We start from the raw sequence: 16,595 nt of genomic DNA on the forward strand, positions 1-16,595 counted from the left end.
TTGCTTGTTTTTTACCGAAACTCATTGAATCTGTGAAAGAATAAAAATGTATAAATTTGTAAATTCTAAAGCAACATTGTGCAAATAGGAAACACGTCATATTAAAATGCATGCATCAATTGCACAAGAAACAATCTTGTCAATGCAATGTTTTTCATTTAGTAGATACTGAATGACACTTTGGTTGTAAATCGAGTGAATCAAGAAACCTTGCACCATATGTGATACTGAATTGCCACCAGGCATTTACTTTAAAGAGGAAGAGAGTAGAAGCACTTTTGTCTATGAGAGAAATGTTAGTCCATGAAGTTGATTTGGGCTCAACAAACTTTTATGTTACATAAACACAGAATTTTGGTGCTCATATTTTTACTTATAGTTTGTAGTTTATTCATTAATGCTGAATTAAATTTTGGAAATTAGGTAAAAAAAAATAGGTAGGGGTTATGAAAATATCCTTTCTAATGATTAACAATATTTGCTTTAATTAATGAGCAGTCAGTTTAATTTTAATTAAAAAATCTGATTTAAATAAAAAAATTATGATTTTTCATACCCTACCCATGGGCTAGAAACTGGTTTGTATATAGTGACCTATATATTAACCGGTTGAGCGGTGAAAGGTTTTTCGATTTCTATTTGAAAAACGGTGTGAGGTTATACGGAAAAATACTTGTAAAGTGGCGAAGCTTCTTTATCTCAAGTAGTGCTATCCCCCCCCCCAACAAACATGCAGGACAACAGAGAAGGCGTGGTTGGTGGGGTCCATCCAAGTGACAGGTTGGCTACACCTATTCCTAAGTCATCCTATTCTTTACTAATACACACTCAACTTCAGTACCTGTTCTTTTGTTACAGTATTGGCCATTTTTTTTTCTCCCTGTCGTGGTCATAGACATATTTAGAAGTTCATTTTTCCTATTGCTGTGGAACATCGCTAAAATGACACTTGATACAACGATATTTTTCAAGTATTATTTGGAAATGTCTATACTCTAATGTTAATCGGCTGCCTCTCGATATAGCGATAATCCCACTACAGCGATATTTTTTCTTAGTCCGCAGACTATCGTTATATCGATGTTTCACTGTATATATATTGTATTTTTCACACTAATTTATTGGCGAAAAGAAGCGTTTATATTCTCTAAATGCACAGCAACACTATAACGGGGTATCAGGGATTACGCAACAAAGTTTTTCTTTTCATTTTTATTTACAAAAATATTTAAGCCCGTTCTGAGTCTACGTAGAGTTTCACGGCGTTACATTACTTTATAATCGCACTTCCTTGCAATTTTTTCGTTCCTCTTTCGCTGACGTTGCATGCGACTTATCATTTTGTGGTATCACTAAAGTGTCTTAGCACATTTTATCCGAGAAGTGTGATGCACTTTTCCAATGTATACTTTTCAGTTTAATCGAATAGCTTTTTCGCAAGAGAAAAGGTTGCACACTTTTGAACAATATAGGAAATTTATGAAAGCAACACACATTATGTGTGATAAGGCACAAAAATATACATACATGGTGTACCTTGAATTTCCTAGAAAGTTGAAAATAACAGTAGTCGATGATTTTAATTATACAAATATCGATATTATATTTTATGAGTAAATTTAAAATATGCAATGAATTGGAAAAAAATACCTTCGTTTTTATTTAATCTATTTATACAACACGAAATGATTTATACTTCACGTAAAAAAACTAACTGATTATAAAATATATAGATTTTATGTGTATATGGAAGGAAGCAATTATTATGATGTATTTAATACATGCCATTAATAATGTAAGATACATTATAAACGCAAACGTTTTAAAAGCCTATTTGAGCCTCGTTTCGATAGGTGGCATGTTTAGCAAAGCGATGTATCTTACAGAATTTTTTTTTCTTTTGATGAAATTTACTTTGCTTGATGATATACAGACCAAAAAAAAAATAAAAGGTAACAAAAGAAATGGAATATTTGTCAAAATTTTAATTGAATCAACGATAACAACTGCTTTTCAGGGTTTATCTCAATGTAATGTCACATTCAGTTGGTCACATATAATTTAATTTTTACGCTTCGCATAAATTACATGTGTTATCATAGGATTCTATAAACACATTAAAAAAAAAAACCCCGCATACATACACACAGTTGTACCCGCTTATAACGAAGCTAGAAAAAACAGCGAATGTATTCAATATAAGCGAATTTCATTACATCCGTACCAGCTTGGAAAATGATACGATTAAGTGAATAACACATTTTGCACGAGCGATACGCATTTTTCAGTAATCTGAACATTCTTAAAATGAATAGATTAAAATAAAGATTAAAAACTTAATTGATGATATAATAACATTCCATATGAATGTTGTTATATCATCAATATGTGATTATATAGAAAATAATATGTACCGATTATTATTTTTCTTGATATGATTGTAAATGTCAACCGTATTGCGTTTAAATCATTTTTGCCAAATAAGTATGCACAAAATATGTCTTTTATTTTAGTAAGTGCATAAACACCAAACAATTTTTGGTCTCTTTTTTGAATCATTCAAAGAGAATGAAAGAATTATACAAAAGGAATTATATTATCAAATCCGGACCACAATCATCCCATTCTTTTTTGCATGCATGGTATGTATTACGAAAACTACTATATATATATCGAGTAGCTTTGTGTATCAAAATTATACTAAATACAACATAGGCGTTCTCAGGATTTTCTCAAGAATGGGGGGGGAGGAGGGGTCAAATTTTTTTTCTTCTGAAGGAGGGGGGGGGGAGTGAAGTTTTTACTGAAAAATAACGCTGTAATCTCGGCCAAAGTTTGAACCCCTTTTCATACGCCAACGAAACATTCTGTATTTGGGGGCGGGGGGGGGTCGTTTCATGCCTTGACGCTGCTCAGAAAACATGTCAATTTCAATATTATTTTTGACAAACCGACATCTCTCTATGATTTTTTTTCTTTCAAATTTCACATAAAAAAGAAAAAATTGAGGAAATTAAGATGTCGGATAATACAGTAGATTTTGCTTTCGAAGACAAATTAAACATGCAGCACAATGTTTCAAAAAGGCCACATCACATACGTTTTCAAATAAAGAAAGTCTTGGTTTTGACGTATACCGCGTACGAGCTATTTCTTTATAAAATTTAGTTCCCTTGGTAGGGTGCAAGTCACATAGACTATTATTGCTTTCAAAACAGAAAAAAAGTCTTTCTGATACGGTCTTTCTGAGCCTTTCTGATCGGTATATCGATCTCTAAGATATCGATATACCAATTTCTTTGATCGTTAGAGTTGCTGTCGCTAGCCATAATTATAAATGGTCACAATTATCACCAAACACTATGCCAACGTGGTGATGACCCTAAATCATAGGAATCGATACATGGGGCCGGTCAAAGCACAAAATTTGGACATTGGCTGGGCAAACTGCCCAATTTCGGGCTTCGCCACTGTTATGCAGGGTCGCAACTAGATGCTTGGTCACCCGGGGCAAGTGCGCATTTTGTCCCCCCCCCCCCGCTTGTAATGTTGAAGGTAAGGTTTGAGAATGAAATTTGCTCCCCCCTCTGGTCCAGCGTCCAGGGCACGAGGCCCGCCTGCTCCCGGGGCTCGGTCGATTGCGCCGAAAATGGGATTGTTTGTATTCCCCCAACAGGTCGATTGCGCCAAGTCTGGAAATCGGGTTGCTTGGATATCGGGGTGAGCGCAATCGACCTATAAACGGTTTATCTTCTGCGCAATCGACTTACACCCCTGCTCCCTAGTTGCGGCCCTGCCCATTTATATATATTTATTTATGCAGACCAAGAAAGAAATATCGTTTGGTTATATTTGGAAATATTGGTTATCGTTATATCGAGAGGCATCAATTTAACATTAGAGTAGTGACATTTCCGCACAAAATTCGAAAAAATATCATTGTTGAAGGATTTATCGCTTATCGTTGTAGCGGGGTTCCACTGTATTTAAAAAATTTGTAAAATATAATTAAAACAGCAGTTGTGTATTAACAAATAGCACGAAATATTATGCAATTCTCAAGTTAAATCTTACATATAACTTAATCTATACATATAACTAAGAATAAATTCTAAAAAAAAATAATAAATTCTGGAAAAAAATTTAATTTTAATTTCATCTTCCAGTCAATAAACTTATTGTTGGATTTTAGTGGATTGCATACGTTTATTTATGTGTTTATATACAGTGAAATCTCGTTACAATGTCACTGATACAACGATAAATCCATGGCCCCCACATCCTGGACTAGGGCCCCTAGGCTGGAATCTTTTGCAGCCCCCCCCCCCCGACCAGACTTTCGCGGGCCCTTTTATGATGGATTTATAGCGTTAAAAAACAAAAATAATGAAAATCTTCCCGGGCCCCAGGGCTGCAGCCTTGCCAGCCCACCCCTTGGGGGCTATGGATAAATCCTACTACAACGATATTTTTTCGTCTTATTTAGCAATGCCTATAGCCTAATATTAAAGTGCTGCCTCTCAATATAGCAATAACCCTTCTACAACGATATTTTTCATGGTCTCGAGAATATCGTTATATCGAGATATCACTGAAAAATTAAAATAAAATAAAAAAATATTTTTGAGAAACATTTTGACGTACAGCTTCACATGTTGTGAATATAAGTGTGGAAAAAACAGTTCCCCTCCTTAGAAAGATAAACAGTTTCTCTCCCTCTTTCTCTGTACCACCCCTCCCTAATTCCATTTTAACAATCTAGCATTCTTACTTTCAAGATACCAGTAAAAAAGCCACACCTTATTCTGTACAGACGGTATTTATTGTGACGGTCTATAACCAATTCATTGTACTGTTCAACCGAGCGCTTCATTCATTTGAAGGATTAGGAGGCGTTGAAGGTGTCAGTCAATGTACAATAGGTCAAGGGGGAAGGAACAGGTCTTCCATGACCCATATATTCGTCACTACCGCTCAAGGATTGGAAAAAGTTTGACCCATATAGTCGTCATCACCACTCAAGGATTGGAAACATTATGACCCATATATTCGTCATTGCCACTTGACTGGTTAAAGGATATTTGTGTGGTTTTGGCTGCCCTTACTTTTTTATAATGCGTCCCATTCATTCCTATATATTTGACGAAGCTTACTTGAATTTTTATTCTCTACTGAAACCGAAGAGATTGGGATTATTTTCATAACTTATAAATTTAATTCTGATGATTAGGACTTTAATATTGTCATAATAAATTATAGATAAAATATTCACATCTCACATATTTGTCACACTTATACATTTTATTTCGTGAATGACAGAATATTTTTTCCCCCATTGCAGCATGCATTTCCCCCCCCCCCACATCAAAGATGTGTGCAGGTGATCTAATATAAGCTAGGCATATGTGTATAAATACATTGACATCATCATAATCATGCCTCCTGCCAGACCTTTAGCCTATCTAACCTAATTGCCTACGACAGTTGGTAACTTTGCTTACCTTTCTTAATTTTTTGGCTAGGTTTGACAATTTTACTTACCTATTGACAATTTTTTGGCCACAATTGGCAATGTCTTGATAGGATCTTGATTTTGCATATTTTTATGAAGGAAGGACATTGCCACAACTGGCAATGTCTTGGTAGGATCTTGATTTTGCATATTTTTATGAAGGAAGTACTGTCAACGTAGGGATAATTATATAGTTTTGTGCATATTAATACTTTTCTACCAGAACACCTTTTTTGGACTGGCTAGTGCCCTTTGGCAGGCTGGAGGTTGTGCACACCTGCATTAGAAAGCAGTGCAATGCAGGCACTGGTCATTTTAGATCAGGGTTGTGGCGAGAGGGGGAGGAGCAGGAGGGTCTGATTGCCCCAAGCATCGGAGCAGAGGGGAACAAATTTCACACTTTTACCTCTCAATATTAAAGGGGGCACCAGAATACATGCTTGCCCTGGCTGACAAAGCATCTGGTTAAGTCCCTGAGAGGGAGACTGGGGAGGGGGGGGTCTGGTGTGTCCTCTTCACCACGCTCCACCACTTCCAAAATGTGAGGAAAGGGCTGAAATGTATAGGACTAATATGCTTAAGCCTATTGGTTCTATCACTTCTCCCTGGTGCACTCTCAGTTAGTAAAAGGGCAGGGTAGTTGCACATTTGCATATACTGTACTTTGTTATGTGTATTGTGAAATTTACCTGGGGGAAATTGCACCCATAATAGTATTTATGTAATTTTATAAAATAAAAATAGTTTGAGTTTTTGGATATTTTTCATATCCAAAATCCTTTAACTATTAATATCTGAAGCTTATAAGCAGTAATAAGTGAAATAATTGTAAGAAAACAATTACTCCAAGTCCAAAAGATATTTTGAAGGTATTAGGAGAAAAGAAAGCATCAACACAGATGATGGTGAGAGGGATGAACCTTCCGCAGATTCTGTCATTTACAGGTGAAAAACTTGCTAGCTGCATTTGGGAATGAAGATTTTTGATATTGTGAAGCATGATGGCTCAATACAACTGCTTTAAGTAATTAAACCAGCAAGAATTTAATGAATATCAAGATTTCAGAACATGTGGTAAAAAAATAGCAAAAAGTTCAGTGCATAAAGCGTAGATGTATGTGTGCATGTAAAATGTATGAAGTGTGGAGAATTTGTGTGTGGTTTTCATCAAATCGAATGCTCATATCGTAATTAGAGATGTTTTTAGCACATAACATATTCAGTCTTAAGTTTGCATGTTTTGACAATTACCCAATTTTTAATTCAATAAAAGCATTTTATGGTCACTATTATGGCAATTTCAAACATTTATTTCCATTATTCTACAGCAATACCTCAACTAACAAAGATAATTCGTTCCAGAATAGCATTCATCAGCCAAAACGTGATTTCCCATAGGTTTCTATGAAAAATCGTTCAATTCATTCCAGGTTCTGCCGAAAATTTAAGAATAAGACTTATAAAATACAAAGCAGCACTATAAGAAAAAACAAAAACTGATCAAAGGCTGAAATGAACAGCTTCACAATTGGATAAATGAGAAAAAAAGGAGTTGAAAACTGAATCATCTCATTATTTTTACACTGTTTGCATAACCCAGTTAGGTTTGTAGGTGCCCCCCCCCCTTGTCTCTATACTTATAGATAGAAAAGATGAGCTCCTACAATGTCCAGACTGATCGATTTTTTGCTAAGAGTTCTTGCACAAAAAGCATATAGGTCATTCCCAAAAAAATTTACAAACTGTTTCCAAGAGTTAATAATTTTTTTTTACAAAATTTCAGAGCACTATGGTAGTAATTTTAATTTTTTTCTAGTCCTTCATTTAATTCTCTGTCATATGGCATTTCTTAATTTGTTTTAGATGGTATCTAATTTTATTTTTTTTAAATCATTGATTGTAGCAAAACGTCAAAATCTGGCTGTCCCAGCTTCAAAAAACTGTTAAACAAAGAGACGGTGCAAATCTGGAATTTTTTTTCAAAAACTTGGTATCACATCTTCTATATGTGCCATAGATGAACAAAACTGACAATAAAATTTGGAAAATAAGGTTTTTTTCTTATGAAAAACTATTTTTTTGTTCATGTCCCGAAAATTTTACCATTTTAAAATGTCTACTCTGTTATGCCCATTTGGGAAATATATTTTTATACCAGATTAAAACTGATAACACTTTTGAGCTCCTTGAAAGGTTCACTTTTAATGCTTGATTAAAAATTTTGGGTTTGACTTGCAAAATGGCTTAATATTCACATTTTATCTTCAGTACCAGATTTTTCTCTGTCAGATGTCCACTCTGTTACATCATTATCGTAAGTAATTATGATTTTTTTCCCATCTATATCAACATCAATTGATAGTACATGGAGATATGCTTCAAAATATAAAAAAGTTTTCATCAATCATTTAAATTTATAATGAAAAAAAAATTTAGGCTAATTTGTCCACTTTGTTATGTCTTCCAAAAACTCAAGCAATGCAACAGAACGAAAACTATGATTTAAAGTAAATTTTTCTTAGTTAAAAGGTTTTGAAGGTTTAAATTGAATTTAATGAGTTATCTATTCAATTTTTAAACCCTTTACCACATTCCTCATTTTGTTATTTTTCAGAAAAATACAAAAGTAAAGTAGTACAGATCCAGGGAGATGTGTCATAAGGGGCATTTTAGTATGAGTAAAGGTCGTTATATGATAATACATTCTATATTTTACAGAACAGAACCATTATTTTCCTATATTATTTTTGTTTTCAGGCTCTACTCCCCCCCCCCCCCCAGTCCACTCTGGATCACTAATGTGTGAGGCATAAACACAAGATTTATACCAACATCAAATTACTATTCAATATAAACAAAATATTTTTGAAGTGAAAGAAAAATCACCCTGATGATATAATATACATCAAGGTGATACAAATGAGCAAGTCCAGTGTCCACTTTGACCAGATTTTAATAATTTTACCAGACCAAAATTAAAACTACGAGGGATGGGGTGCATGTTTTTAGAATTCGGTCATGGCGTGGACGTTTTTCAAAGGTTATAAGAGGAGTTTCTGGGTCACCTTCCACATTTTGTATATAATATTTGGGAAAATAAGTGTATTTGCATGGCCTGTTTAGAATATTTGAGATATCTTTGTTTCAGTTAAAAATTTCTGCTTACTCTGTTGCAATAATGCCCACTGTGTTACAATGGTGTCCGCTCTGTTATGGAAAGCAGTTTTGCAGTTCACAGGCAAAAAATTTTAGGAACACTTCAAACTAAGATGTTAAATTATAAATTACCAAATTGTCAGAAATAAAAAGTTTTGATTTTGAGTAGCTACATATATGTAAAAAATAAACAGTTCCATGTACTATTTCTAAAAAATCATGAAAAACCATTAAAATGACAGAAAAAAAAAGTAAAAAAAAATGTTAACTGCCTTTTTTTTAGTATATGTGTAAGAAATGAGCTGGTTTCATTATTTTTTAAGAGATAAAACAGCAATAATAATTTTTTAGAGCGATATTTTTTTTAGTAACAAAGTGGACAAAATCCATGATTTTTCAGTCATAAAACCCGAAAATAAAATATTATTACAAAATAACAGTGAAAAATATTTATAAAATATTAAACTTCAAGTCATTGGCTATAATTTGAGATCAATTTTATTTTTAAAATTCAACTTTGACTTTTCCATTTCAAAAATGTGGAATGTACACTTTTTTTGGGAATGACCCATATATATATACAGTATATATGTATACTAAAAACATTCAGATCTATAGCTTAGAGCTGCCCTTTGAAAGGTGTAGTTGTGCAGGACCCTCCAAGCATTGTGAAGCCCTACACTCACAGTAAATTATTGGAGGCTTTCACCAATTCTTTAAATTATTTCTTGCATTAATTCTGAGTTCTTATTGATCAGGATTTAGACCACCATGTTCCACTGCAATTTTTGTTCCGCTTGATGTCTGCTAACAACCCCCTGAGTTTATAGGTCCATTAACAGAACACAATGTATAAATATTTCATAGCTCATTTGATCATTCTTGTCGCACCGTGGTCATTTTCTGCATACAAGGGCAATATTTCTTAGCATTCCTGAAATTCTGCGATAATGGATATATATGCCAATCCCCCAAAATATATAAAATCATAGTCCCAAACTTGTTGAGACATCCCCTATTGTGCATTTTCAATCAGCTCAATTTTTTCATTTCCCATGAATAGGTTCCAAAACCTTTTCTGAGAGGGAAATGGAGGTACATCTGGAACAGTTTCCAAGGCCGACATAAATTTAATTGGGCTCGAGTGACAGTAATCCTGATGATGATTATTGTAAAATTTTAGCTCATAATGTGGCTGTGTGTTAGTGTGTTCATCTGTATCAAAAAAAAATAATTCACTAACTGAATTTGTATTCATACTGAGGTAGAGATAGGGCAAAAAAAAGTAAAATCTTGTTAGCTGAAAAATTCTTAAGCTGATGCATTTGTTAGCTGAAAAATTCTTAAGCTGATGCATTTGTTAGCTGAAAAATTCTTAAGCTGATGCATTTGTTAGCTGAAAAATTCTTAAGCTGATGCATTTGTTAGCTGAAAAATTCTTAAGCTGATGCATTTGTTAGCTGAAGTATCTCACTGTATATACTTTTTTGAACATGTAAAAATATCAACTGAATAAATTTTATACCAAAACCCGCTCTTATTCATATTTTGTGACCTCTTCGTACAGGACAGTACTTGATAAATGTTTATGTGCTTTAAGTTACTGTACATTTTAAAAATCTATTGCAGAAAAATGAAGTCCAAGAATAAAAATATTGTACACATGTTAGGATAAATTTCATGTCTAACTTAATGGCCGGAAACATGAAATCATGTATACTGTACAGCAGGGCTAGACAAATTGGAAAAAAAATTTAGGCAAAAGCCAAATTCCTTAGGAGCCAAGCACATATCCCCCTTTCCCAGGAAAAACAGTCCTTATTTTTTTTTTTACTTTCCCAGGATTTTATGATCCCCCCCTTCCCCTTTCCCTGTTAGAAGACACATTATTATGAAATTTAAAAAAAATTATGTCATGCTTACACTTCAGTTTAGCAATGATGCATATAAAGTTTTAGGGGTCAATACAAATTTTCTAGTCTCCATGGCAACTTGACACCTGGGATTTGCCCAGTCTGCTGTACAGTACGGATACATACACTTTTAACCCTTTTACCACCGTTGACAACATACGTTGCCTCCTTAAAAGCCTCTTATTTTAGCAGTGAAAATCCCAGGTATGTTTTGTAGGCGATTTTTAAATGGAACATTTTTACCTATACCTTACTCTGTACCTGCTGAAAGCCTTAATTAAGCTTAAGTCTCATTAACAAAGATAACACATTTTACAGGGGGTTTAGTGATTTTTACTACACTGCAGAAAAGGTCAAAATAAACAAAATATTAACCTAAAACAAAATAATTTTTGCAAGAATTAAACTTAACTTATTTCAATGACAAATGATTATACTTATAATGTCTTGGCTAGAGATGTAAAATTCTCGAGAATAATATTTAGAATATTCTTGAGAATCTTTTCATCATGGAGAATGTTCGAGGATATACATAATATTCGAGAAGACATAACTACTATTATAAATTACTTGATAATAGTTCTTATTATTTTTGATACAAATATTCTCCAGTAATTTATAACAGTCCTTAAAGAGAATATTCTCAAGAATATTAATAGTAATATTATATTAAAATATAAATAATTTCTATAATAACTTGAGAGTATTCTCTGGGACTGTTATAAATTAATAAATAACTTATTATTTTTTCAATAAAAATATTCCCCAGTTATTTATAATAGTAGTCCTTCCAGAGAATATTCACAAGGATATATATAATAATATATATTATAATAAATGGGGGTCTCTATAAATAACTTGAGAATATTTTCATTGAGGAAAATATGTGAGGATATTCACTGGAAGGACTACTATTGTAAATATAACTTAAGAATAATTTTTCTTATTTTTGATAAGAATATTCTCTGGTAATTTACAATAGTAGTCCTTCCAGAGAAAATGCTTAAGAATATTCTTTGTAAAGGAGATGGAGAAAACTGAAATTTATAGCCAACAATGCAAAAAAATAAAACCAACATTGCTGAATTGCACAGCTTGGAAAGAAATATGAGTGATACAAAATTTAAGTGTACGTTCACTGACGAAAATAATGGTTCTGTATCTTCTTAGAATGAAGGTGATTATAAGAATAGCTTAAAAAAGCTTTTGAAAAACTTAATGTCAATGTAGTCAAATAGTTTTTTTTCAACCTGATAGATATTTTTAAATAACAAAACTTACATTCAGGTAGATTAAAGTGTATCATATTTTGAATTATAACTATTGAGTATGAAATATATATTTTGATACGTTAAATTTTCTGATCTGCCCAAAATTTTTTTCCATATTTTTCAAAAATTCTCAAGCAGCATCTGTGTGTTAGCGCATCAATTTAACTCACTCATTCTCACCTAAAAATTTCTCAGTTTATTTTGTATAAATCTAGAGTTTTAAAGAATATTTTCAATCAAACTAGAGCTGGCAGGACCTGGTACTCTAGGTATTGTTTGCAGGTTTAGATACAGCTTCAATTGAAAAACAATTTCATTATATAAGTACTAGTAAATATACTATATCATAGTCAAACTTAGTCATTCTTACTTTTGCACTAAGAATAAGTAACAGGATTTTCCTAAGCACCACATACAAACCCGCACTACCAAATTAAAGGGCATTTTAGTCCTACAATTTAGTATTTTTATTTTTAGATGTATTCTAATGTTATGCCCAATAAGAGTATTATTTTAAGTATCTGTGGTTATCTAGACAATTTAATAATAACAGAAACCAACATTACATATATGGCGTAAAAAAAACCTTTTTAAACAACTATTTGTTATAAAAAGAGTATAACAGATGTATATATCCATACACATATATAAGCAGTTGAAGAAATTTTGGAAGGTCAAAAATCATCTCAAAATGAAAAATATCAATTCATTCCCCATAGTTTTTCCTTCAGCTTTTATTCTATGCTTTATTTAAATTGTATATTTTATAAGGAAAACAAAATATATGTATGGCCCAAAATAATTCGGTAGAGAGTATAAAATAATTTTGCAATCATATTGTGTTAATTCTTTGTATAGCATAGTCATTTGGAGCATTACATGTAATTAACATATGTATTTCCAATGGGAATTTTTATATTGTAAAGCAATGTTTGAGGTTTTTGATGTGATAGTTTAAACCAGTGTTTCTCAACCTGGGGACATATGGCCCCCTTGTGGTCCTGGGATATATTAAGGGGGCCACAAGTGAAAATCAGATGAAGGGGGAGTCATGACAAGTGGTGAAGGGGGCCCCCCGCAGAGAGATATGAAGGAATAAAGTTTTCAAGTGAAATATGTTGGTAAAAAAGTGTGACTACACTTTCAAAATCCAGCAGAGCTGTCCATGAAACAGGAGCCATCTAAATCTATATAAGCATGACTTGGGGGTGCCCATGGAGGTCCTTCATGGTCACATATGGTACTATAATTTTTGAGTAAATATTTCCTTCCTTAAGCTGTTTTGATTATGTAAAGGGGCACCCCAGAATTTTGCCCGGGGAACCATGATAGTGAGACGGCCATGCATAAAACCCCCAAAAGAAGGAAGTTCACTGAGCTCCAGCCCATGGTAAGGTGCAGACCCATAATGATGTGTTGGTAGGGACGATTTATTGTGTAGGTTCCTTAGATGGTCCGCATTTCGCACATATACCTATTATTCCCATATAATTTATCCCGTAAGAAAGGTGGCAATCTCCACCCCTCCCATTTTGATTGATCTTATCTATAAAATTTTTGTTCATCATAAATTTAGTTTGGATTAAAATTAAAGTAGAAAGTGTTTCGCTCCTTTGTGAGGGGGCCTAGGTAAGATGAATGGGCCACGAGAAGAAAATGTGGTTCAAAGTGGGCCAAAAACTATAAAAGGTTGAGAACCACTGGTTTAAACTGTAAAAAGCTACTCGCTAACTTTTAGAATATAATTTTATTTACGACGCCAGACAGTCTGGGAACTGGGTTGGACTTTTATTCACATATCGTGTATAGAAATAGGTGAGGCACCTATATGCACAGGTGTTACCTCCAACGCCTTTTGCAGATTCTCAGAATTGACCCTGCCCTTTGGGCAGTGGTACCTTGAGAAGGAGTGGCAGATGGATTTATCATTGGTATGTAGACATCGGGGCAGCAGCGAGATTCCAGTAAGGGATTCTAGTCTGGGACCCAAAGGGGAGGGGGTGTGACGTTTAGGAGACGGAACCAATGAGGGAAACAGGAGGAAATTGGACGAGAGAAGGTGGTTGAAAGAGACAGAACGAACTGGGTCTTGATGAGAGATGGTTGTCCGGTTTTTGGGGAACAGTGGAAGGAGTGGAAGATGACGAAAGCCTGGGGTAAGTCTTGACCTATTGCTTTCTCCATTCCCCTTTCGCTCAAGGAGTAGTAGCATAAAACATATGTACTGATTTATAAGTATGAAATTTAAAACCATCCTCATATATACGTTATTTGTTAAAGCTGTAAATAAATAATATTTTACTCCGACCTGAGGACAAGGGTTGAATAATTGAGTGGTATTAATTGGTATCTCGAGTATCAACCCCTGGATGCTGAGAGTAGCTCTGGGACAAAACCATCAAAAACTTCCATGCGTCAAAAACCTGCCAACCCTGCTGAGAATATTCTGGAACTAAAACTTGCCATTACGAGTTGATAACACCAAAAATTGTTTTGTTTTAAATGTTTCAGGAAATGAAAACTTAATCATATTTCATAATGTATACAAAATTAGTAAAAGTTTTTCATTATTTAAAAGGAAAAATCAATATTCTCCAATTTTTACATTCATTTTTAATTAATTTCCAATAACCCTCCAATAGCTACAATTTGGTAATGAGTTCTTGATCCTAATGAGAGAAATTATGTCATCTCTCACCTCACATCTATAGTCTTAGCAAAGAAATTATTCATCATTTTATTATGGATAATTCTAACTATTTTTAACTGGGCTGGATAGTAGAGTGAGAGTCTACTGTATAATAAAAGAATACGATAATTAAAGTTTATGATTGCTATGATATTATCATTTATTATTCCTGTGACTTCAACAGACTGTAGTGAAGGGTTAAGAATGAAGAAAAACAAATATTGAAGAGTACATTGGCATTTCATTAGCTTTGGATATTTTACATAACTTTAAGAAAATTAAAAATTCATCTACCTTTCATGACTTTTAATTCATCAATACTTTTAATGAATTTCCACTAACCCTTCAACAGCTACAATTTGATAATGAGTTCTTGATGCTAATGAAATTACGTCATTATCTCTCACCTTTGGAATTCGTAACAAAACGGAACTAAATCGCCATTAATAGAAACGGATTATTAACCAGTGAGCCCAACAAAAAACAAAAGAAGAACTTATTGGCAAAGGCCCAATGAAAAAAAAAAGAAAACAAAACAAAATAAAAGGCTACAGGCCCGACATATGGATCGGGCGCGAATCCACAAGTGTTTGACCAACATGTGGTTGTTGCTGATAAAAAAAAATGAAGGAAAGAAATCGATCCCATCCCGTGTATGTATAAAGGAGAAAAAGAGATAAGAGGAGAGAGAGAGAGAACTCACAACAATGTGCCGGTAGAAACCGGCTCCCATTATTTCCTCCATGGCATTCTGTTTAATGTGTGTGACTGGTGGAAAATGCCGGCGACGGATGGATGCAAATGGAAAGGGGTGGAGAGGGGTCCCGAGATGAGGATCGTCCTCGAGATGATGATGGCTGGGGGATCACAGAGACATACTCGTTATTTTTGTTTACCCAATTTCCTGCCTCTCAGTTCTCAGTGGTGGCGCCATCTGGAACGGAAATTAAAAAGATGTTTTTTTACCTCTTGGTTCAAAACTGCATCTGCAAGTAACAGTTCCCAAACGGTATGTCGTCTAGCGGAGCCACCCTTAGGGGTGTGCGACAGGTCCGGTCACACCGGGCCTCGCAATCAACGTAATTAAATGATTATTTCTTTCGTAAATTCTTAAATTTCACCAATTGTGGAAATATGTATTTCTTTCATTCAATTGTTTTTTCAGAATTTTCATCAATTCCGGAAAAATTTATTTCATTTATTCATAATTTTCATCAATTCCGGAAAAATTTATTTCATTTATTCATAATTTTCATCAGTTCTGGAAGAATTTATTTAATTTATTCAGAATTTACATCAGTTCTGGAAGAATTTATTTAATTTATTCAGAATTTACATCAATTCTGGAAGAATTTCATTTATTCTGAATTTTCATCAATTCTGGAAGAATTTCATTTATTCAGAATTTTCATCAATTCTGGAAGAATTTCTTTCATTTATTCAGAATTTACATCAATTCTGGAAGAATTTCTTTCATTTATTCAGAATTTTCATTAGGTCTGAAATTATATCTCATTTATTCTGAACTGGGTACTGGGATTTTATATACATATATATCTGTTGTTTATTTTTCTCATTTTCGATCAGCAGTTCTGAATTTGCATGAGTTCTCAGGCATTAGGTTCCAATTTTAATTGGTTTTGAAATTATTTCGTCCATCAATTAAAAAAAATTCATTACATTTTTTTTTGTTAATTCAAATTCAATTGTATCTAAATTTTTGTATGGAAATTTTTCAGCATTTTGGAGATGTGTCGATTCCCCCGCCCCCTTTCCTACAGAATATATAGTCTGGGATAAGGGAACCCGAAATTATTAAGACGACTCTGGCCCCAGCCAGGGACGCAACTAGAGGGAGCAGGCAGGTCTCGAGTCCCGGGTGTTGGGCCCGAGGGGGCGCAAATTTCATTCTGATACCTCTCCCTTAACATTACAAGGGGGCGTCAAAACGCGCGCTTGCCCCTGGTGACAAAGCATCTACTTGCGGACGTGGATCCAGCTATTGTTTCCGCACCTAGCCCGAAGGCGTAGCGGGGTGGGGGGGGGACTTGGGG

General features: G+C 33.9%; 1 protein-coding gene across 2 annotated transcripts in view; it reads right to left on the reverse strand.

The window, feature by feature from the left end:
• LOC149085788 (rabphilin-3A-like) overlaps positions 1–15,396 on the reverse strand; it is a 71,561-nt gene extending 56,165 nt beyond the window's left edge. Inside the window, exon 1 of one of the 2 annotated variants that reach the window (XM_089232187.1) lies at positions 15,245–15,396. The gene's annotated coding sequence lies outside the window, so the exon portion shown is untranslated. Of the gene's footprint in view, positions 1–14,835; positions 15,173–15,244 lie in introns of those variants that run through there. The other variant, XM_089232188.1, reaches the window with a different exon arrangement.
• Between the last annotated feature and the right edge of the window lie 1,199 nt (positions 15,397–16,595).

The sequence above is a fragment of the Pholcus phalangioides genome, unplaced genomic scaffold, assembly GCF_987345545.1.
Source record: "Pholcus phalangioides strain wild (caught in Gottingen) unplaced genomic scaffold, Ppha-v1.0 ptg000005l_1, whole genome shotgun sequence".
NCBI lineage: Eukaryota > Metazoa > Arthropoda > Arachnida > Araneae > Pholcidae > Pholcus > Pholcus phalangioides.